This window comes from Macaca nemestrina, chromosome 18 (assembly GCF_043159975.1).
Source record: "Macaca nemestrina isolate mMacNem1 chromosome 18, mMacNem.hap1, whole genome shotgun sequence".
In the NCBI taxonomy this organism is placed as follows: domain Eukaryota; kingdom Metazoa; phylum Chordata; class Mammalia; order Primates; family Cercopithecidae; genus Macaca; species Macaca nemestrina.
The window spans coordinates 3,011,589-3,035,984 of NC_092142.1; the positions used below are offsets into that span (position 1 = coordinate 3,011,589).

The 24,396-nt window shown below is 54.3% G+C and overlaps 1 long non-coding RNA gene and 1 pseudogene across 1 annotated transcript; one reads left to right on the top strand and one right to left on the bottom strand.

The window, feature by feature from the left end:
* Positions 1-412: 412 nt before the first annotated feature.
* LOC139355410 (3-phosphoinositide-dependent protein kinase 1-like) overlaps positions 413-24,396 on the bottom strand; it is a 55,398-nt pseudogene continuing 31,414 nt past the window's right edge.
* On the top strand, positions 3,577-17,620 carry LOC139359803 (uncharacterized). Its single transcript, XR_011616244.1, has 2 exons — positions 3,577-3,692; positions 7,526-17,620. It is a non-coding gene; the product is annotated as an uncharacterized lncRNA (long non-coding RNA).

Below are 24,396 nucleotides of genomic sequence, written 5' to 3' on the forward strand. Positions count from 1 at the left end.
AGCACTGCCTCCAGTGTGCTCCTCTCCAGGAGCCAACCTTGGCTCCTGCTCTCGCTATGGCCAGGATCCCCCTTCTCCTCTGTAGTTTGGAAACCGCCCTGCCCTGCCTATGGCCCGTGGCTCTGGCTGAAGGCTGCGACCCCTGGAGATGGGTGGGTTAACCCAGCCAGCTTGGGCCCAGCCACAAGTGGGTCAGATGCCAGTTCAGCAAGGGGCGGGGAAGATGACTTGCTAAGAAAACAGTCTTAATTATTGTTTTTGTTTTGAGATAGAGTTTTGTTCTTGTTGCCCAAGCTGGAGTACAATGGCACAATCTTGGCTCACAGCAACCTCTGCTACCCAGGTTGAAGCGAGTCTCCTCCCTCAGCCTCCTGAGTAGCTGGGATTATAGGAACGAGCCACCACACACAGCTCATTTTTGTGTTTTTAGTAGAGACGGTTTCACCATGTTGGCCAGGCTCGTCTCAAACTTCTGACCTCATGATCCACCCACCTTGGCCTCCCAAAGTACTGGGATTACAGATGTGAGCCACCAAGCCCAGCCAATTAGGGCTCTTTTACCAAAAAAACCCACCACGAATCTTCCTGAGAATCGCGCGCAACCACGGGTTGCGTAAGCCATGGGACGCACGGGAAAGCCAGGAAGAGCACCCCCACGCCCAGCCTGTAGCATCTCGCTGGCTTCCTGGCTGCCTCTCCTCACCCATCTTAGAAGCCAGGGCATCGTTCCTTCTTTGGGCAGGTGCCGCTGATGGCCCAGGTGCTGTTCTAAATATCCTTGAGGTGACCTTGCTGCCTTTGTCTCTGTGAGCCTAGGAGTATATCCTGAATATTTTGTTTTTATATTTCCCATGTTCCATATTTTTGTTTCTGCATCAGGGTGGAAGCTACTGAGCCGCATCCCCGACACCGGCAGTGAGCTGCCCACGTCCTTGTGCCGGAGCTGGGCACTGTCTGGGCCTGGGCTGGTGCCATGAGTAGACTCCGCATGCACTAGGCCCATCTGGAGCACATGGCTCACCCGAGCTCAGAGCACCAAGACCCTGCATGTGCATGGATGCGAGTCAGGCCTCAGGGAGACCTGAACCCTGGTGGGATTTGGGAGTCTTGGTTTAAGACCCCAGCACTTCCTATAGATGTGGAAATCTCCCCCTGAAAGCCTCAAAAGAGTGCACCAAGGCCATTGCCAGTTTGCCCAGAGTGCCCTGCTGAGTCTTCAGGCCTGTTCCTCCGTCCTGCTGTGCAGTTTTAACTGATGGCCGTCCCCGCCCCACCCTCCTTCCAGCCTTCGTCCTTCCAGTTGCAGGGCTGGGGCGGCCTTCTGTGTCTGGGGGTGCCCAGCAGGCTTCCTTCTCCTCTTGCACTGGCCCAGGGGCCGAGAAGTGCATGGTGGGTTGTCCTGGCCTAGAGGTCACGGCTCAGTGCCCAGGTCCTGCCACAGGCTGGGTGCCCTGGCACTCATGGCGGCCCTGAGCTACATGAGCTGGTCTCCTCCACATTTTGCTCATCAACTTAGGCCTGGGGTGGCCGGGCCTTAAGCCTGCACTGAGGCCAGGCCTGGAGGCCTCCATGGCTGAGAGGGGGGCTTTCTGGGGTTGTCCTGGGCAGAGGCGAGCCTCCGCACACTATCTGATCTTTCCTGACCTCCCACCAGTGGTCTGTCGAGGGAGCACTGAGCCATGAATGATTCCTGAGCTGAGTGGTGTGCGGATGTCATGCGGCCACCATTCTCTCTGTATGGGGGTGGGGCGGGGAGGAACCCTAGACTCAGGTGGCAGCACTGGCCACCTTGCCAGACTTGGACCCCTCTGTGGGAAATGGGGGCCATTTTTTACCAGTTGGGCAGGACCACCCAGCGTCCTCTTCCCGGGAGCTGGCCCTTGCTTAAGAGCTGTGGAGTCTGGAGGGTTGGGGAAAGTCAGGGGCAAGCCCAGGAGGCAGGGCCTGTGGGGTGGGCAGCTCTGGCTGGAGTGTTCTTGGGGAGGGTGGAGGAGGATGGGGTCAGGTCTGTGTGGAGTTGAGGTCAACTTGAGGAGTAGGGGCCCACGGAGGCTCCGGGTCCAGCACCCCCATGCCCGGAGCCCTAGTTGATTTTATCTCAGCCGCGAAACTCAGTTTTGTTCCTCTGATCTAAGAGCAGGTTTTTACAGGTTTGCAGTAGTGGACTTTGGGGAAAATCTCTTGAAACCACTAGGTCTTAGCACCCAAATGGCAGAATTTGTCCATGGATGAAAACAGGGTCCTAGCGCAGCCCTGTGCTTTGTGGTGGAGACACCTTCGGCCTCCCCGTATCGCCGAACGTGGCATTCCCGTGGCCAGCACCTGCCCAAGGCCCCACAGGAGCCCCTATGGGGCAGGGGGCTGCTTCTGCCCTGACTGGGGTGTGGGGTTGCTTCTCGCCGGTGCTTGGCCCTGGGCCTTGCCCGGGAGGCTGCCCGGTGTTTCTGAATGGAGGTCTCAGCTCCCCGCTCTCCAGGGCGCCCGCAGGCACCAGCCCCTGTGGGAGTGACTCGCAGGTGGGAGCAGGACTGGGGGAGGCAGGAGCTGCCCCAGCAGAGCCACACCTAAGGTCTGAGTCCGTGTGGAAGATGGGCCATGCTGGCTTCGCAGTCCCCCCGTCAGATGTATAGCCGACAAGCAGGCCTGGGTCTGGATAAGGTGACAGAAACTGCCTCTTCTGTCTCCCCCACAGGGGCTGCCTGGGGCGCTTGGGCGCCCGTCTTGTACTCACACAGCTGGGCCACTGGGCCTCTTGTGCTTGGTGGAAGGGGCTGCCAGGTGTGATGTGTGGGGCACCCCGGGCCTCAGAGGGCATCTGCCCACATTGAGGTGACCGTGATAGCAGCAGGGGCAGTGCCTTTCAGGGGCCCCCCACCCAGGTGCGTGAGGACACCTTCCGAGGGGTCTGTTTGTAAACATCTCGGCCTCCGTGAGCACTGAGCCGGGGCGAGGGCTCTGTGTGGTGAGTGAGGATCTCAGAGAAAGCCCCGGATGCTGTTGAGTGCAGGTCACTGTGAGCTTCCCTCGCTGCTGGCTCGGGGCCTGTTGGCAGCTGCCCCTGCTGCAAGGTGCCCTCTCCACCCCTGGCAGAGAGCCCCTGACCCCCAGTCCTGGATGTCAGCCAGGGAGGACTTGGGCACAAGGAGGGCAGGCCCAGGCTGGTGGCCATCAGGGGTGTCCTTCAGAGGCTGAGCCCTAGGCCCCTGCCCTGCCCACGAGGGCATCCCAGGGAGAGGATCTGGGTGACGTTTTCATGTGTGTTTTCCTAGAGGTCTTGCAGTTGTGAGGACAGAGGTCCAGGGCACAGTGGCCTCACCTTGGAGTACACAGAGCCAGGCTGTCTCCATACGAAGAGACTTAAACTCACCTAGACCTGGGATGGTGGCTGGTCAGGGTTAGGCTGTAGGCGGCAAGACGTGGCCACACCGTCAGGGGTTTCCCGAGATGCCGCAGGCTCAGGTCTGTTGGGGAGAGGCCTGGGTCACCTGGTGCCTCTGAAGCCTCCTGATGTGACCGGGCCTTGGTGGACCTGCAGGAACTGTCGGCTTCTCACGGAGGACTCACCGTGCTCTGCTCTCTTTAGGACGAAACAGGTGCCTATTTAATCGACAGAGACCCCACCTATTTTGGGCCCGTGCTGAACTACCTGAGACATGGCAAACTGGTGATTAACAAAGACCTCGCGGAGGAAGGTAAGCCGACTTTTGAGCATAGGTGCCTTAGCTTTGGGGGCAAGGGCCTGACAAAGGTGCCACGGGCTCCACTTAAGACGCAGATGCGGCCGGGCGCGGTGGCTCAAGCCTGTAATCCCAGCACTTTGGGAGGCCGAGACGGGTGGATCACGAGGTCAGGAGATCAAGACCATCCTGGATAACATGGTGAAACCCCGTCTCTACTAAGAAATATAAAAAACTAGCCGGGCGAGGTGGTGGGCGCCTGTAGTCCCAGCTACTCGGGAGGCTGAGGCCGGAGAATGGCGTGAACCCGGGAGGCGGAGCTTGCAGTGAGCTGAGATCCGGCCACTGCACTCCAGCCTGGGCTACAGAGCAAGACTCCGTCTCAAAAAAAAAAAAAAAAAAAAGACGCAGATGCCTGCAGCCTGGGCCCCCAGGGAGGAGCAGGCCCTGTACTCTGAAGCTGGGGCCTACGTTCTGGTGCTGAGGCCACGGGCAGCGGCGCAGCTGCCGGACAGGGAGGTCTGGGGACCCTGTGGCTGTGGGGTCCTCCCCGGCTGCAGCTCCTTGGAGGGCTCCCTCTGTGCAGGCTCCAGCTGGCGACACAAGGGGGCGAGGGGCTCCTCCCTGCTGTGACTGAGGTGGTCTGAGCAGGTGTGTGAGGCACATGCCCGGTGATGCCCACGGTGTGGCTCAGGGCCCTGGTTCCCTGGCCTGCTCTCCCTCAGGGACAGCCCAAGGGTGGCATCTCTGTGCCATCACCTGGACTGTGCCTGCTGCTGCCAGCTGCTGTGTTCCATTCTGAGTGGTGGTGGTGGAGGGACGGCACCCACACGCGTGGGCCCAGGCTGGCCTGCCTGTGTGCTGTAGTGCTGGCTTGGCTCAGAACAGCCCGAGGCCTTGCCATGAAGACTGAGGGTTTCTGGGCACCTGCGTGCAGGCGTGGCCCTGCTCCCCGGCGTCCGTGTCTGTGCATCAGTCTGTACTGGGCAGCGTCTCACTCCGTTTTTGCTCTGGGTCTCTGGGCCTCGGCATCTGCCTGCCTCCTCCGAGTTCACGCGGGGCGCGGGGTGACGGGAGCTGTGGCCCAGCCCTGCTCCCGCTCTGAGACTGTGACCCACACTGCCCACTCCTGTCTCTTTGGCAGGCAATATCTTTCATATGCGCTCTCTCTGGTCGCCTGGGCAGCCCCTTGTGTTCTGCCATGGAGCCGTTTGAGTCCAGGCTTCACTTTATCTCAGTCTACCCCTGGCTCAGAAACAGGCGCTAGACACAAACCACCTGGGCTCGCTGGCCCGCCTCTAACCCGCCTCCGACGCGGCCACTCGCCCTCGGTGCTGGACAAGGGGGCTGTGCGGGACCCGTGCAGGGCTGGGAAGCCTGTGACTCTGAGGCTCTCGTCTCTATCCTGCGTGGCCCTGTGCTATGTAGGTGGCGGGATGTTGTCCTGAGCTGCCATGTCCCATGTGTGGGTTCCTCTGGAGACCACCCATGAGGAAGCCCTGAGGCTGGACCTGTGGAATCTGCTCTTAAGGCTCTTAAGGGAGGTGTGCAGTCCCTAAATGCGGCACATTACGGATGGCAGTCTTTCGGAAGAGCTGGAAGTGACCCTCTCAGCCAGCCACAGTCTTCCCTTTGAATGGGGTAAACTGAGGTGCCAGGTGACTGAGACATATGCACAAGGCTGCAGGCCTGAGCCCCACACAGCACCCCACCCAGTGGCGTGGCCGTGAGCAGGTTCCCAGCAGGAAGAGTTTGCCTCCAGGCTTGGAGGGAAAATACCAGCTCCAAACCCTAACATGCCAGAGCCTCGGCACAGACGTGCACTGAGCTGTATGTAACCAGCACTCCGTACCTGGCGAGTCACTGGAAGTCACTCGAGGTTGCCTGGGGTGCCTGGGGTGACGTGTGCAGGTGTTTAGTCCACACATCAGCCCCCTCGCCACGGCCCCTCTGCCCGTAATTCCAGGTGCCCAGCTGGGCTGATGTGTCCTCAGGAAGCCTGTTAGGATGGGGCTTGAGCAGCTCCTGCTGGGCCATGCCATGGGTCCTCATGTAAAATCTACAAACAAAGAAACGCTAGCTCTTAAGTGGTGACCACACGCACTTTGAAAGCCGGGTACGTCGCGCCCCCACCTGTGGGAGGGACTGCATCGCAGGATGCTGAGCAGCTCATCCTCCCCTCCCCCGCTGGGTGCCAGCCCTACCCCTGCCCCAGCTGTGACAACTAAAACTGTCCAGACAGGGCCAAGTGTTCCCAGGGGAGCAGAATCACTCCAGTTGGGAAGCTCTGACCTAAAGCAGTCTCTGGCCATGCTAAGAACTCAGTATCCGGCCGGCCGCCATGTCTCACGCCTGTAATCCCAGCACTTTGGGAAGCCGAGATGGGAGGATCACCTGAGCCCAGGAGTTCAAGACGAGACTGGGCAACACAGCAAGAACCCATCTCTATTTTAAAGAATAACTGAATAATAATAAAAAGAGAACTCAGTATCTGCTAGTTGAAAAAGTTAAAAGAACAAAACCGAAAAAGCCTGGAGGCGGCCGGGATGCTGAGTGAGTGCTCAGAACCCTTCCACCCACCCACCACGTTTGTGCCATGGCCCCACCTCCCACAGTTTTTCCTGAAGCTGTCAAGCTCAGACATCCAGAACTGCCGTAACCAGAATCATTCATTCTCTCAGAGTGGCTCACTTCACTCCAGGAAGGTGGCCCCTTGTAACCTGGCGGAGCAGGAGAGCGGCAGCGTGGGACTCCTGTGGTCCTGTCAACTCACGAGGGCACCAGCAGCCGAAGCTGACTCCAGCCCTCAGCAGCACTTGACTGGCCCGAGGCAGGAGGAACCCCAGCCCCACCCTGATTCCACACAACTGCTCCCTAGACTTGAAACTCCAGACTCTGATGCTGCCTCTCAGCCTGCCATCTACCTCCCAGCCACCCTAGACAGCACCTCAGACTTCTCACCAACCCTTGTCGTCAGCTCCCTGGACATCCTCCCCCCGCACTGCCAGTGGCTCCCTGGCTGGCGCTTCTCCACTCTCCCCTCCCGTGACCCGCACCGGCCCTGCAGTCTCTCTCAAAGACCCTCATGCCTGCTGGACGCCGCCACCCTCCCACACCGGCACCCTCCAGGGCCTCCCTGCGCTCTGCGGGACCCTGTCCCACTGCAGCTGGTGTGTGGCCGAGCAACCCTAAGGCCAGGGTCCCTGCCCTCCACCCCGACAGGGGGTAGCACCAAGGAAGCCTGGGCTCCGTGCACATGAGAGCCACGCTTTCCTCACTGAATAGTTTTTCCTAAAGAAAGAATTAGGCTGGGCATGGTGGCTCACGCCTGTAATTCCAGTACTTTGGAAGGCCGAGGCGGGCAGATCATAAGGTCAAGAGACTGAGACCATCCTGGCCCACATGGTGAAACCCCATCTCTACCAAAACTACAAAAATTAGCTGGACGTGATGGCGGGCGCCTGTAGCTCCTTGGGAGGCCGAGGCAGGAGAATCGCTTGAACCCGGGAGGCGGAGGTTGCAGCGAGCCGAGATGATGCCACTGCACTCCAGCCTGGAGACAGAGCGAGACTCCGTCTCAAAAAACAAAAAACAAAAACAAACAAACACAAAAACGATTACATCTGCAACCAGAAAGCATCAGCAAACCCAGGAAGCTTAGAATACAACATTAACGTATCACGTGTGTGTACGCCACGAAAAATACGCTTTGAAATGCGAAATGCTGATTTCTTTCAAAGTATGCTTAGCTACTTAAAGGCCACCAAATTCACCCTCTCGAATATTAATTTCTATGTTAAAGAAAAGGGAAGTAAGGCTTAGATGAAAGTGGTTTTTACCTCTTACAGGCGGACTTCTCCGTGAGCAGCTCTGGAGAAACGTACTGCGCCGTTCCCACGAATGAGTTGGCCCTGGCTGCAGAGGAGAGAGAAGGTCACGCTCGGACTCACGATCTGTGACAATCCAGGGCTGCGAGGTGGGTGTCGCACATGGCGGACCATGCACCCCCAGGAGCCAGACTTGTCCAGGCCACACCGGGGCTGGCTCACGGCTCACCTGCTCAAAGACGCCTGCCTGACATCTGGACACCGGCACCCTCCACCCTGGCGCTCCCACCCGACACGCGCCTGGAGAGCGAGCTGCACACAAACGTCCAGTGCATTCTGCCGGTGGCACCCGCTCAACGGAGGGCATGAGGACACGGTCCTGGCTGGCTCACTGCAGGACCTGGGGTATCCAAACGTGCCCAGGTACACAAACAGTTGCAGGCCAGAAACAACCTCCTTTCCATCACAAACAGCTTGGGAGCTGAGGCGCTACAAAGGGAACAAGACTCAGGCCTCCAGCCCAAGGGCCTTCCTCTACAGAGGAGCTGTGACAGAGCAGAGCCACAGCACGAGCTGGCCCGGGGCCACCACGCAGCTGCTGTCCACACCGGCCCTGCCTGGGCCGGTTCTGAGTTGTCCCTTCCACCTGCCCTCCTCCGGCCAGGCTGAGAGAACCTCACAGCCTCTGCTGCGGGGACCCGTTCCCTTCAGTGAATGACTTTTTTGCGGACTTCGTGACTGCCCAGGTGCGGGGGCTCACGCCTGCAGTCCCACTGCTTTGGGAGGCCAAGGCAGGAGGACCGCTCTAGGCCAGGAGCTTGAGACCAGCCTGAACAACATAGTGAGACTCCGTGTCTAGAAAGAATTTCAGGAATTAGCCAGGCATGGTGGTGCACCTCTAGTCTCAGCTACTTGGGAGGCTGAGAAAGGAGGATCGCTTGAGCCCAGGAAGCTGAGGGTGCGGTCAGCCACAATTGCGCCACTGTACTCTAGCCTAGGCAATAGAGCCAGACCCTGTCTCAAAAAATAAACAAAAAACAAAGACTTCATGGCTGCATGTGCATCCTGCCAGGACCCTCAGTGATCCTGCCAAGAACACCAAGGACATCCGCAAACACGCACTCGCCCCCGCTGGCCTAGAGGAAAGCAAACCAAACCAAGAGCCAAAAACAAACGAAGCCATTCAGCCCTGCAATGAATCAAAGAAATGCAAATTAGAACACGACAGCCTATCACATTGGCAAAGGGGAAAAAGAATAAAAATACATAGCGCTGGCAGGGATCTGAGGGGACAGCCGCGCTACGGGTGGGGCTGTAAAATGGCATCGCTTCTGGGGGCAATTTTCCAATGAGCGTCAGAAGTCACAAAGATGTTTGCCTCCCTGACCCTGCAGTTCCCTCTCCATGCCGGATCTGTCCTTCAGGGTCCGGTGTGGCACGGTGACGAGGGCTGCGTCTGCCGGCAGGACGGGACGCCACTCGCTCCATCTACCTATTCAGTGTTTCCGTTCTTTACTATCATCGAGCGTTGCTTTTGTGACTTGTATTTTTTTAAATGCCATCATTAAAAAGTCTAAAAATGTGTCTTTCTCCTATGGAGAGATGTATATAATGCATAATTAAATGACTGAGGTTGTCGTGCAGCACACAGAGCCATATGTGTTTGTTTTTTGTTTTTTTTGTTTTTCTGTTTTTTTTTTTTTTTTTTTTTTTTTTTTTTTTTTTTGAGACGGAGTCTCGCTGTGTCACCCAGGCTGGAGTACAGTGGCCGGATCTCAGCTCACTGCAAGCCCCACCTCCCGGGTTTACGCCATTCTCCTGCCTCAGCCTCCCGAGTAGCTGGGACTACAGGCGCCCGCCACCTCGCCCGGCTAGTTTTTTGTATTTTTTTAGTAGAGACGGGGTTTCACCGTGTTCGCCAGGATGGTCTCGATCTCCTGACCTCGTGATCCGCCCGTCTCGGCCTCCCAAAGTGCTGGGATTACAGGCTTGAGCCACCGCGCCCGGCCTGCCATATGTGTTTTTAAACAGCAAGGCTGTGCACAGAGCAAGGCTGTGCACCAACACCCACCCCATCTCTCAGACGAGTGCTACATAGCGAGCTGCCACGCTGGTAGGGCCCTCGATGCTGCTACCGCTGCTGCTGTTCTCACCTTCCCGCAGCCGGACTCTGGGCTCGGATCTCCCGGAATCCTCCCTGCCCTCTCCACCCTCAGGAGCTCCACCCTCAGCTCCTCCTCGCTCCCCAAGGGTCTTCCCACCCTCTCTTCTTTCCTTAGGGCTTGCCCACCCTCACCCTGCCACACCTTCCTAAAGGTGGGACTCCGAGCCTCTGGGCATACGCAAAGTCACCGCCTTGGAAAAGGACATCTGTTCTTAGTTAATCTAGAGACAAACAGCGCCGCTAGAGTGTGGAGAAGATGGCTACCCTTGGAATAATGTTCCAAATCCATAAAATACACAGGACTATAGGAGAAAGCAATTATAATTCAATACACGTATCAAATTATTGCAGTGATGGATCTGTGATGTAGTAATATGTGACCGGCATGACACAGCAGCCGGTCACGCCGCAGTAACCCGGCAGCGGTGCTCGGCACAAGTGGCATGGCGTCACTACCGTGATGTGACCCCTGCAGCATGACATGAGAATACCTGTGACTTCTGATGACAGACATTTGTTGCTGATGTTCATAATGGAAGGAAATGGTACGCTTTGCTGAAAGGTTCGTGAAAATTAGGAATTTCCTCCTATCCAGCCTCACGGATCCCCTGACTTCTATCTGTGACATCCGAGCTGAGAGCCCCAGATAGAGCGTAAGGAAACCTCAGAGACCACCTAGTTACTTCTCCCGGGAGGCTCAGAGACTGGCCAAAGCTCACGCCTCTCCAGCTGCTGGAAACTCAGGCCCAGAGACCTGCACTGGCCGCTGCTGCCCCCGCATGCCACGGGACTACCGACAGTGAGGTCTCGGCTGGGTTGTTGTCTCCACCCTCATCAAAGAAACTCCATGGACCACCCATAGTCCCCCAGATCTGCCAGTCATACTTGGAGGGGGCGCTGGGGAGGGAAGACCTGAAGAAGGGATCCTGAGCTCACGAGACACCCACACTCTCTTCAAAGCCAAGGGTGCCGGCTACCATCTTGTCCACAAACCCACAAAGAAGCACAGAAGAACGCTCCACAAAATGGGACTACCCTTTGGACGAAACACCAGCAAACCAAATGCGGCAACATCTGAAAAGGACTAGGCACCATGACCAAGAGGATGTATGACACAGTGCAAGACTGGTTCAAAATACAAAAAGCAATGCGTTGCATCTCATTAGAATAAAGCACTAAGGAAAACACAGGACCACCTCGATAGATACAGAAAATGCAGTTAACAAAAATTCCCCACCTCTATAGGACAAAAATACGGAATAGCCGAGGCACAGAAGGGAGGGCCCAGAGTCTGACAGAGGGCACGCACGGCCTAAGGCCAACATCGTGCTCGACGGTCAAACACTCCACGCCCTCCCTACGACCAGGGCGCCCTGTTCACCACGTCCAGTCAACACCGTACTAGAGGTCTCAGCCAGGGCAGTTAGGGAAGAAGATAAAAGGCAGCCAGGTTGAAAGGGAAGAAGTAAAACTAGCTCGAACCACAGATGACAGGATCCTGTGTGCACAAAGTCCTGGGGACTCCACTGAGAAGCTATGACAACTAACGAGAGCTCAGCAGGGTGCAGGGCAGGAAAAAGCAACTGCATTTCCACACAATTTCCAGGAGCAATCCAAAAATAAAATTCACAATCCCAGCTCTCTGGGAGGCCGAGGCAGGCGGATCACCTGCAGTCAGGAGTTCAAGACCATCTTATCCATAAGCGTGGTGAAACCCCGTTTCTACTAAAAATACAAAAACGAAGCTGGTCATGGTGGTGTGCGCCTGTAATCCCAGCTATTCAGGAGGCTGAGGCAGGAGAATCACTTGAATCCGGGAGGCAGACGTTGTGGTGAGCTGAGATCGTGCCACTGCACTCCAGCCTGGGCGACAAGAGCGAAACTCTGTCTCAAAAAAAAGAGAGAAAAGAAAAGAAAAGAAAGAAAGAAGGCCAGGCGCGGTGGCTCACGCCTGTAATCCCAGCACTTTGGGAGGCCGAGGAGGGCGGATCACAAGGTCAGGAGATTGAGATCATCCTGGCTAACGTGGTGAAACCCCATCTCTACTAAAAATACAAAAAAATTAGCCGGGTGTCGTAGCGGGCACCTGTAGTCCCAGCTACTCAGGAGGCTGAGGCAGGAGAATGGCATGAACCTGGGAGGCGGAGCTCGCAGTGAGGCGAGATTGCATCACTGCATTCCAGCCTGGGCGAGAGAGCGAGACTCCATCTCAAAAAAAAAAAAAAAAGGAAAAAAAGGAAAGAAAATTCACAACTCTATTTTTTTTTTTCCTGAGACAAAATCTCACTCTGTTGCCCAGGCTGGAGTGCAGTGGTGTGATGTCAGCTTACTGCAACCTCCGCATCCCAGGTTCAAGTGATCCTCCAGCCTCAACTGGTCTCCAACTCCTGACCTCAGGTGATCCACCCACCCGGGCCTCCCAAAGTGCTGGGATTACAGGTGTGAGCCACCATGCCCAGCCAATAACTCTGTTTAGAGTAACATTAAAAATAAATAAGAATAAATGTAACAAAAGAAGCATAAAGCTTATACTCTGAAAACTACAAAGTGTTTTTGAAAGAAAGATCTAAATAAACAGAAAGACATCCCACGTTGATGGCTCAGAAGACTTAACATGGGTTAACAATGGTAACGCCTTGTAAGCTCATCTCCAGACTCAACGCCATCCCTTCTCAGATCCCAGCAGGCTTTCACCTCAGGCAGTGTTTTCAACGCCCATCTGCATGGCAGCATGCATAAGTACCTCATCCCTCCTTAGGGATGGAGAAGATTCCCTCGTTGTGTGGAGACGCCACTCACTCATCCACTCATTTGATGACGTGCATCGTTTCCACCTTCTGGCTACTGTAAATAATGCTATGGGCATTCTAGCACCTGTTTTTGTCTGAATGTGTGTTTTCATTTCTTTTGGGTTCACACCTAGGAGTGGAATTGCAGGGTCATATGGTAATTCTGTTTCCTTTTGAGGAGCTGCCAGCCTGTTTTCCAAAGTAGCTGTACTATCTGACATTCCCACCCATGGCATATGTGGGTTCCAATCCCCCCAATCCTTGATAACATTTGTTATATCTGTCTTCTGATCACAGCCATCCTAGTGGGTGTGAAGTAGTATCACCCTGTGGTTTTGATTTACATTTTCCTAATGACTAATGATATTGAGTAACTTTGCATGTGCTTATGGGGCCATTCGTATATCTCTTCTTTGGAAAAATGTCTAGTCATACCCTTTGTTCCGTGCTTTATTTTTTTTTTTCCTCCCTCTGAGTTCTTTACATTCTGGATACAAGTCCCTTATCAGACAGATGATTAGCAGAGTGTGTCTCCTATTTGGTGGGTCTTTTCACTTTCGTGATATCCCTTGAAGCACAAAAGTGCTTCAACTTGATATAGCTGGGCGCGGTGGCTCACGCCTGTAATCCCAGCACTTTAGGAGGATGAGGCGGGTGGATCATGAGGTCAGGAGATCGAGACCATCCTGGCTAACACGGTGAAACCCTGTCTCTACTAAAACTAAAAAAAATTCGACTGGCGTGGTCGGGGCCGCCCGTAGTCCCAACTACTCCGAAGCCTGAGGCAGGAGAAGGGTGAACCCGGGAGGCAGAGCTTGCAGTGAGCCGAGATTGAGTCACTGCACTCCAGCATGGGGGACAGAGCAAGACTCCATCTCAAAAAAAAAAACTTGACATAAATCTAACTCATCCTTTTCTTTGGTTGCTTATGCCTTTGGCAGTGTATCTAAGAAAACATTGCCTAACCCAATTATCACATTTAATCCTATACTTTCCTCTAAGAGTGTCACAGTTATTGCCCTTACATTCAGACCTCTAATGCATTCAGAGTGAACGTTTTTTTTGAGATGGAGTCTCACTCCACCGCCCAGGCTGGAACGCAGTAGTGCTATCTCGCCTCACTGCAACCTCCGTCTCCCAGGTGCAAGTGAGTCTCCTGCCTCAGCCCCTACTCCAAGTAGCTGGGATTGATTACAGGCGCACATCACCATGCCCGGCTAACTTTTGTATTTTTAGTAGAGATGGGCAGCTGGTCGCGAACTCCTGACCTCAAGTCATCTGCCTGCTTCTGCTTCCCAAAGTGCTGAGATTACAGGTGTGAGCCATCGTGCCCAGCCTGGAGTTAACTTTTTTTTTTTTTTGGTGACTGGGGTAGATGGGAGGCTGGGGGACGGAGTTTTGCTCTGTTGCCCAGGCTGCAGCACAGTGTCGTGATCTCGGCTCACTGCAACCTCTGCCTCCCAAGTTCAAGCAATTCTCCTTCCTCACCCTCCCAAGTAGCTGGGATTATAGGAGTCCGCTACCACACCTGGGTTTTTTTTTTTTTTTTTTTTTTTTTTTTTTTTTTGAGATAGAGTTTCTCTCTTGTTGCCCAGGCTGGAGTGCAACAGTGTGGATCTCAGCTCACTGCAACCTCCGCCTCCCAGGTTCAAGTGATTCTCCTGACTCAGCTTCCTGAGTAGCTGGGATTATGCATGCACACCACACCTAGCTAATTTTGTATTTTTAGTAGAGACAGGGTTTCACCACGTTGGTCAGGTGGGCCTCGAACTCCTGATCTCAGGTGATCCGCCTGCCTCGGCCTTCCAAAGTGCTGGGATTACAGGCGTGAGCCACCGCGCCCAGCGTAAATTTTGTATTTTTAGTAGAGACAGGGTTTCATCATGTTGGCCAGGCTGGTCTCAAATTCCTGACCTCAGGTGATCCACTCGCCTCAGCTTCCCAAAGTGCTGAGATTACAGGTGTGAGCCATCGCGCCCAGCCCTGGAGTGAGCTTTTGTGTATGGTGTGAGGAAGGGTAGTAACTTTTTTATGAACTAATCGTCATTGGAAGATAACAGTGAATCAATTTGTGGTTTTCAAAACTGGCATGAAAGGGGGAAAGCAGCATTTATCCTACTTTTCCTTTACAAATGATACCACGAGTTAACCCAAAAGTTGCTGGGGAGAAGTTTCTCTTTAATGAATTCCATCTCATGAATATATTAGGCTATAACCTTTCTGCACTCTCTGCACTGAGTTAATGAATTTAGGCCAACGATGGCCACAAATGCTGCTGCTGTCACAGAGAGATGCCTAATAAACAACACCCAACACCAGTCTCTGAACAGGGAGGGGAGAATCAACTCTGAATGTGATATAGTGGCCAGGAGAGAGGACCATGTTCAACAACGCCACACAGATGCAAATGAACTGGAAATATAACTGCACGCTTTGAGATATTAAGCAATGACTGTTAATTTTTATGTATAAAACAGTATGGTACTGCGGTTATGCTTTTAAAAAGACTTGTATTTCAGCGATACATACTGGAATTTTTTATATTTTATTTCTTTGAGATGGAGTCTCACTCTGTCACCCAGGCTGGAGTGCAGTGGCCGGATCTCAGCTCACTGCAAGCTCCGCCTCCCGGGTTCACGCCATTCTCCTGCCTCAGCCTCCCGAGTAGCTGGGACTACAGGCGCCCGCCACGTCGCCCGGCTAGTTTTTTGTATTTTTTAGTAGAGACGGGGTTTCACCGTGTTAGCCAGGATGGTCTCGATCTCCTGATCTCGTGATCCACCCGTCTCGGCCTCCCAAAGTGCTGGGATTACAGGCTTGAGCCACCGCGCCCGGCCTACATACTGGAATTTTTACAGGGAAAACCAATTGAGCATGCTGGGCATCAGGTCACTAGTACTGAGTGAATTTTTCACAACAAGCAGTAATTCTGTTTTAAAAAAATAAACACATTCCCCAGCCCCATGCATCACAGCTAATCCTAAATGAATGCCAATCTGGAAAAGACCAAAATAAACCATCTGAAGATGGGAAGAGCTGCTCTTGGTGATGGGAGAATGGGGACACTCTCTTTCATTGTGCAAATTCCACTTTCCGTCATACAGGGAAATCCATTTTGAAGGCAGCTCCTCTCTGTGCCGGGGACGGGTGATCCAGACTAAGCTAGAAAGGTGGCAAGCTCAAGGCCGCTGTGGCCCTCAGGAGAGCGTCTAGAGTCCACAGCATAGTGGGAAGCACAATGGCAGCTAGTCTGAGGGTCTGGACGATGGCCGTGCACAGATGGGGACAGAGGAGTGACTAAAGCCTACAGCATCCACCATCTCTAGCCAGCCCCACCCACACCTGCTGGCCTTCCTCTCCTTCCTGTTTGGTGAGTGGCGCCTCTACACCTGGCTGCATACCAGAAAGGCCTGCACAGGTCAGAACACAGGTGTCCAAACCCCACTCCAAGTCTGAAGCTCCGAGGACACCCCGAGCTCCTCAAGGTCCTTGCAAAGAGAGCACAGGCCAGAGACACCCCAGGTGGGAAGCTTCCTCTGAGTGAGCCGCCCTCACCAGGATGCATTCACAGGCTCCTGTACAAGGAGAGGAGGCAGAAGTCCTCTCTGCCAGGAGGTCCTCCTCAATCTCCCAAGCCCACACTACTGCCCTGCTCCATCTCCCACCACCTCCCCCTGCAGATATGGGGCCACCCCACCCCACAGGGACGATGAGAAAACCTGCCTCCCTCTAGGAGGAGGGCGTGGCACAGCTGCTGCACAGGTAAGGAACCTGGGTATGCCTTGCTCCCATCAACACTTTTATTCTGGATTGGAAGATGTTTTGGGGAAGCCATCTCTGCACAAAAGAAGCCAACGCAGGAAGCAATTCCAAGATACTGAACTACCTCAAACAGAAAATAAGTTACCAAAATTAATCCTCCACATAAATTACAGTTTTTTCCTTTTCCTCAAACAACAGGAAAAGAACTACCACATCTTCTATACACACAAACAACTGGCCCTGGTTTACAATGATGTAAAGATTTTTAGCCTCCTGCTACCAAAAAGCAAAGGTTTACTTCACGATTTCTTCTCTTTTTCCAGAGACAGGCTCTTGTTCTGTTGCCCAGGCTGCAGTGCAGTGGCAGGATCATGGCTCACTACAGCCTCAATATCCCAGGCTCAGGTGATCCTCCCACGTCAGCCTCCTGAGTAGCTGGGACTACAGGCACGCACTACCACGCCCAGTTAATTTTTGTTTTTTATCTTATGTAGAGACACATAAGATCGCTTCATAATTTTGCTGTGTTCCCCAAGCTGGTCTCAAACTCCTGGGCGCAAATGATCGACCTGCCTCGGCCTCCCCAAGTGTTGGGATTACAGGCGTGAGCCACTGGGCCCAGGCTATTTCACTATTTCATCAGCGCACTTAAATGCCTATTTTTTTAAGTGGCGACAGGGCATCAAGACTATCCCTGTGCCAAATACCAGATTCGAAAGAATATCTACCCACATAACAAACCTGCACATGGATCCTCTGAATCTAAAATAAACGTTGAAATTACGAATAAATAAAGCCTTGGAATAAGGGAGGAGGGAAAAAAGAAAGAAAATCCACATGAAGGGAAAACTGCCCAGAGCAGAGCCCAGGGAGATGGTTCCTGAGGCTGACTGCGGGCACAGCCCAGAGAGTGGTTCCCGGGGCCGACTGTGGGCAGAGCCAGCCTGCAGCTCTCCTGCCCCCACGGAATGTTGTGGGCTCATCTCTGGGCAGGAAGTCAGCACAAGGACAGCAAGACACTGACAGATCCTAAGAAAGCTTGCGAGACAGAAGTTCCCGTTTGGTCCAACTTTGTCACAGACAACACTGAGGGATATGAGGTTACACTGTGTACACAGAAATAGGATTACCAGTCAGTAAAACGGTTACTATTTAACAGGAATGAGTCAAACAGATCAAGGTTTCAGAGCTTGTCTGAAACGCCAGGAAGACTTCCCTGGCTTTGCGCAGCTTTGGGCGGGAGGTGCGCATTCCTGCATGCCACTGGACGGGGAGGGGAACAGGTGGGCTACAAAAGGCAGCGGAGGGCAGCAGAACTAAGCCACCTTAGAAAACAAGAGGCTCTGGCTCGATGGCTGGTTTCCATCTTAACCCCAAAAGGGCGATGTGTTTTATTTACGTATTTATTTATTTATGAGACGGAGTCTCGCTCTGTTGCCCAGGCTGGAGTGCAGTGGTGCGATCGTGGCTCACCGCGACCTCTGCCTCCCGGGTTCAAGCGAGTATCCTGCCTCAGCCTCCTGAGTAGCTAAGACTACAGGCACGCAACACCACGTCCGGCTAATTTTTTATATTTTTAGTAGAGACGGGGTTTCACCGTGTTAGCCAGGATGGTCACGATCTCCTGACCTCGTGATCCACCCGCTGTGGACTCCCAAAGTGCTGGGATTACAGGCTTTTTTTATTTTTTATTTATTACTACTATTTTTTAACACAGTTGATCACTCTGTTACCCAGGCTGGAGTGTAGTGGGATCATCCTAGTTCACTACACCATCAATCTCCCATTTCAGCCTCTCGAGTAGCTGGGACTACAGGTGTGTGCCATCACACCAGGATGATTTTTGTGTTTTTTGTAGATATGGAGTCTCACCATGTTGCCCAGTGGCTGGTCTCAAATTCCTGGCCTCAAACGATCCCCCTGCCTCAGCCTCCCAAAGACCTAGGATTACAGGTGTGAGTCCCCATGCACAGCCAGGGTGATGTTTGAGGATTCTCAGAGAAGTTCCCAAATCCAAGACAGCGTCTTAGGGCCTCCATGACTGTGCAGAGATGAAAGCACCAACTGACAGAATCTTAACCAGAGCCCTGAGTGTGAAAACACAGGGCTGGAAACACCCAGAAGGGAAAGATACGGCCCAGTGGAGGAAACGAGCCACTACCTCAAGGTGCCAAGAGAGGCCCCACAGGCACCAGCTGGGTACCTCCCAGCACACAGAGTACAGGGCCAATTCCTAAGAAACAGAAACGCCGAGCTGAGTCCGGAGTGCCTGCCTTGCTAAAGGGCCTGCTCTCCCCCCAGCTGTGCTCTCCTCCAGCTACTGGGGGCCAGCTCGCCGTCTGTGGAGATGAGGCCAGAACCACCACCGCTCCGTGATCACGGTTCCCCTTTTCCACACGAGAGCAGCTACAACACGGTCACTTCTATCTGAATCTTTCTTCCACCAACAAACCTGCACTCACGTCCCTCCAAACCGGTCTCCAGCACCTCTGACCCCCCCAGAGCTCTCTAGGGAGGCCTTTCTCTGACGGGCACCCCAAGCCCAGGCAGGGGCTCATGCACCACTTGGAGGCCCTTGGACCCAGCCTCTTGACCCAGACAGACCCCAGCAATCACCCGAGGTTCATCTTCAAGATCACTTATAATGCACACAACAGCCTTCAGCTTCCCCAAACCTCACCCCAAGGCTTTATCTTCTCTCTACCCAGCACTCCGGAGCAGCCTTCAGAATTTCAACTGTCAGGCCGGGCGTGGTGGCTCAAGCCTGTAATCCCAGCACTTTGGGAGGCCGAGACGGGCGGATCACGAGGTCAGGAGATCGAGACCATCCTGGCTAACACGGTGAAACCCCGTCTCTACTAAAAAATACAAAAAACTAGCCGGGCGACGTGGCGGGCGCCTGTAGTCCCAGCTACTCGGGAGGCTGAGGCAGGAGAATGGCGTAAACCCGGGAGGCGGAGCTTGTGGTGAGCTGAGATCCGGCCAGTACACTGCAGCCTGGGCGACAGAGCGAGACTCCGTCTCAAAAAAAAAAAAAAAAAAAAAAAAAAGAATTTCAACTGTCTTTCTTTACACCTCCAGAGTTTATGACTTTTACCCAATAAGCACCTGAAGGGCATCGAGACGCCCCAGCTGGCTCAGACAACCTAGGCCACTTCTCTGGCCCAAGTGGACTTTCAGCAACATCTCCGATGGAGCTGCCACAACAGGGTCCAAGGCTAGAAACTACCCTTGGGAACAGGACCGGGGCTTCGTGAGGACAAACATGCACGTGGCCAGCAGGGAGACAGACGGACAGGTAACGGAGCGAGGGCACTGAGGTACAGGGATGTGCGCCCCCAGATCCTACCTGCGATACAGCCAGGAGGAGCCAGGAGCTGACCACACGGCTCCCAGTCCCGCACACGGGTGACTGGGTACGAATGTGGCTCCCCGCATTGTCCAGAAGACGAGTAGGGAGGATGAACCAGAGCAGACGCTGAGGAGAACCAGTACCCTCCCCCTCTACACCAGCACACACTGCCTGGGGCCCCCGCAGGAAGACCTGCTGGCAAGGCAGGGTCTTGCCCAGAGAAAGTTCAAGATCGGTTTGAGGACAGCCAAGGTGTCCCCACCTCTGTCGTTAATGAAGATGACACAATGCAACACACTCCTCAGAAGTCGCTCTCCATCTTAAGCACGCAGCCAGGCTCTGCTAGAAATAAAACTCACACACCTTGTTTGCTCTCTGGGGATAAGACCTTTGCTGTTCCAAAATCTGTGATCTGGATGTGCATATCTTCATTTAACAAAATGTTTTCCGGTTTAAGGTCCCTGTAAAAGTAGATTTTCACATTTGAGAAGAAATACGTGAAACAGCAACATTATTACGTACTCTAAATTTTGCTGAAAACAAAATGAACGAATGAATGCTTATGATCCTTACAGGCTGACAACCAGGGGATACGGGCCGAAAGCTCACAAGCAACAAGTTTTGACTGTACACAGTAGGGATTTACCGCCTCACATCTCCATGCCATTCTAATTAGCTTTTTAATGAAGTATAATCTATCGTTTTTAACACACAAGATGACAGCTGTGCACACTTCTGAGATGACTTTATCAGAAAGTCATGGAAAATCAGACCAGAAAGAAGTACACACAGAAGGTACCACAGAAAAAGATAAAACGCATCAGTCAAGATGGTGAAAAGAATCATTAGCTTGCCGGGAAAGACACGAAATCATTTGATGTGGCATTTGCAGGACGGCTTCTCCATGTCAGGGCTCCATGGACGTGTGGCCTTGCCTTGGCGCTCCCGCTGTGGCACCGGCAGGCATCTCAGTCACACCCATCCAGGGAGCACTCCAACCAGGCTGACCTCAAGGGCGGGGACCATCTGGGCATCAGCTGTGGCCTGTGAGCCAAATGGTCACTGGCCCTAATCATTAAACTGACATCCTGTAAACCCCACCCAGCCACCCCCGAGGGTTACCTGTGAATGATGCCCTTGCCGTGCAAGTACTCTAAAGCAGACACAATCTCAGCCGTGTAAAATCGAGTACAGGTCTCATCAAATGAACCGATTTTGCGAATATATTTAAGTAGTTCTCCATTTTTGGCATAACTAAGGCCGAAATCTGAATATTGTGCAGTTAAGGAAGTGTAAAAATCTTTTGTTTTGTTTTGGAACAGGTTTACTCTGCTGCCCAGGCTGGAGTGCAGGGGCACAGTCATAGCTCACCGCAGCCTCAACCTCCCTGGCTCAAGCGATCCTCCCTCCTTAACCAACCCAAGTGGCTGGGAATATCGGTAGGCGCTACCACGCCTGGCTAATGTATTTATTTTGTAAAAGTCATTTCTTGAAAACTAGCCTTAAAAGACTGATCAGAATTGGTTTTAATTAAATGCAAACTGAAAGTACCTGTGGCCCAAGAAAGTCATGTCCCTGGATCTGACGGGCACCCCAGGCCCCAGCTCCAAGATGAGGCACCAGCATTGATGAGGGGTTTCTCATCAAGAACACCATTACACTGTCTCAAGGAAACGGGAACAGAGCCTCTCAGCCCCGACTGCCCCTCTGGCCCCTGGCGGTGTCTGTGGCTTCAGTGAAAGCGGACCGCTGGAGACAGGGCCTACAGACCCTGACTAAAAAGCACACATAACTCACGTGCAGGCTTCAATGCACAAAGATCCTGGGGGCCGGGGGAGCGGGGGGCGGAGAGTGCGGCAGCCCCTGCCCTGAGACAGGGCATCCATGCGTGGCACCGCCCCTTCCTTGCAGGCTCCTTCCATGGATAAAGTGACACATTATGTTTTGGTTTTTTTTAAGATGCAGTCTCACTCTATCACCAGGCTGGAGTGCACTGGTGCTACCTCGGCTCACTGCAACCTCCGCCTCCCAGATTCAAGCGATTCTTCTGCCTCAGCCTCCCGAGTAGCAGGGACTACAAGCACGTGCCACTATGCCCAGTTAATTTTTCTATTTTTACTAGAGACGGGGTTTCACCATGTTAGCCAGGATAGTCTCCATCTCTTAACCTTGTGATCTGCCCGCCTCGGCCTCCCAAAGTGCTGGGATTACAGGCGTGAGCCACCGCGCCTGGCCAAGTGACACACTTTGTAAGACAAAAGCCATTTCGTGAACTTCTACACTCATTAAGTGTGTCTGGGAGGGCCCCCTCCTCGGGGCACCACTGCTCTGTGATGGCCCCATCTGTAGCCTCCTTTTCCAAGAGGACTTAAGGCCGACAACAAATGCACCCCATATACAGATTCCCCTGGAGCGGCAAACGTCTATCCCCATTACCGGAAACCTCCAGATACTTCACACTTACTTGCAGCCCAGGACACGGGGACCCAAGTCCTTGCTTGCCCTGAGCAGTGGCTCTCGAGGCCAGGAAGTGGGGCTTGTGCTCAGAGCCAGGCTGGCCTGCCGGCTCAGTTCTGGCTTCTGTTTGCCAGGGTACCATCATCTCCCACCAAGGATGAACCTGAAGCTTCAGGGCAACGAGGAGAACCCCAGAAGGGAAGGGACTTGCAACCAAGGCTGCCCAAAGTGGCCCCTGTACAGGCCCATCTCTAAATACAACCCACACCGAGGATGCCTGGTGGGGCCTAAGTCCCTGGGTCTCGTTCCTTTCAGCGGTGAGTGAACCTTAACAACCTCCCGGGGCTTTGGAATTTGACTTAATGACGAAGGGCAACATGGACCACTGGACAAAGATCTGGAGTTCCCACTACCTGCACTGCTATGGCCAATCCCAAGTGGAAATCAGTCAGCAAAATTCGCTCTCCTCTGGACTCTGAGCCCCTGGGCGGACAGGATGGGAGAGGTCAAGCGTGTGCAATTCTGTTGCAGCCTCACAACCAACAAGCAGCCGTGTTCCGAGGGCTCTGCGGGAAGCCCAGAGGGACCCCCGTGGCTCAAACGGGGGCAGAGACATGCAGGGCCCGGGGGCACCCAAGAGGGGCTGGGGCAGCTGTGAAGGTGAGAGAACATACCGTGAAGAAGTCACAGAGGGCAGGGGACAGAGGCAGGAACAGGGATGACACTGGAGGACAGCAGGCCTGTCTGGAGGCCAGCATTCTCTAAAACCTTCCACAAACCAACAGCAAAGCCCGCCCCGGGCCACGTGCCTGGCAGCTGTTCAGCCACTGCCCTGCTCCTCTCTAGGCAAAATCCCAGGGAAGCACCTTGCATCGTCTCCATTTCCTCACCTCTTACTCTTCCTTGAACGGTCCCCCCAAGAAACTGCCTACCCACCATCAACAACTGGCACAGGGCAGATGCACGGGTCAGGCTGTGTGCACCTGACCGCTTCAAAGCCCCTGCGTGGGCAGCCAGCACCCTCCATCAGAAACCGTTTGATCCCGTGGCCTCTGGGTCTCAGGATCAAAGGAGCAACACCCCGTCACAATCTCCTCTCCTCGGTGGGCCCCTCCTCATGTTCACCCCCTGCACTGGGGGAACCCAGGCTCCACCCACAGAGGAGCCATCCTCTGGGCAGCCTGCCAGCTCGCTGTGAAAGTCCTCATGGCCCTGACTCCTCCTGGAGTTCTGCTGGCAGCACCTAAGTGTCCACCCAGACCTGAACAGTGGCACCCGTGGATGCATGACATGCCAGCCCAGTACCCGTCCCGGTCTCTCCCAGCTCAGCAGCAGACACCGCTGTGCACTAGGCTTGAGGGCCAACTCCCCGGAGCTGCCCCTGACTCCATTCTCTTGACCAGTCTGTTCAAAACACCTCGACCACTGCCCCTGCCCCTGCTCTCCTGCCTGTTCTCCCGCCTGGCCTGGGAGCAGCCAGAGCAAACCCCACCACATTCCCCGCCACAAAGAGAAGGAAGTCCAGAGTCAGTGCCAGGCTGCCAGGGCTCAGGGGCCCAGCCCATCACAGCCTTTCATGCCCCCACCCCCACCCACTCCTGCGCAGGAGTTTAAAGAGCCCCACACTGCCGCCAGCCCTAAGACTCTTGGCAGCACATCTTGCTGCCGGGAAGCCTCTGACACGGACAGTCTGTGCAAATCCAGCTCCTCCACCAACATCGAAGCTTCTCGAGGGCAGAGACGTCCCCCAGCATACCAGCACATCCCCATCACCCATCAACCTGCACTTGGCAAGCGCCTCCCAACAAAGAGAGCACACACACTCTGCCGGCAGTCGAAGGAGCTGCAGGATGGTGCGAAGAGTGGGAGCAGGCCAGAGCAAAGCTCTAACACAGAAGAGCCGGGTGCTCGGGAGAGACGGGGAGGACAGGTGGAAGGACTCAGGCCCCTCTCCAGGCAGGATGGGAAGGCCACGACACTTGGGCCAGCTTGGAGGGTGGCAGGGGAGGAAAAGAGCAGATGCAGACTGCACCTGCTGGAGGCGAGGACAGTGTGGCCAGCCCAGCCACTGGCAGGCCCACGGGTGAGCTGGATGGGGAAGAGGTGGGGCCCACCCCAACTTCCACCGGGCCTTGCCTCCCAGATTCCCGAGCCAAGGTTTAAAAACACAAAAGATGGCGCTCTAGGGGAGCAAGGGACACCGACCAAGCAAGCCGCAGCAGAGGGGACTGTGCTGGAGCCGCATCAACGGCTTCTCTGGGAGGTAACGTCCTGTGGAGACTCACAGCCACACCCTGGCGCTGCCTCGGCTGCCTCCCTGAATGTCAGTGGCCTGAGGGACCCCACTCGGCAGGGAGCGGGGGCTGCT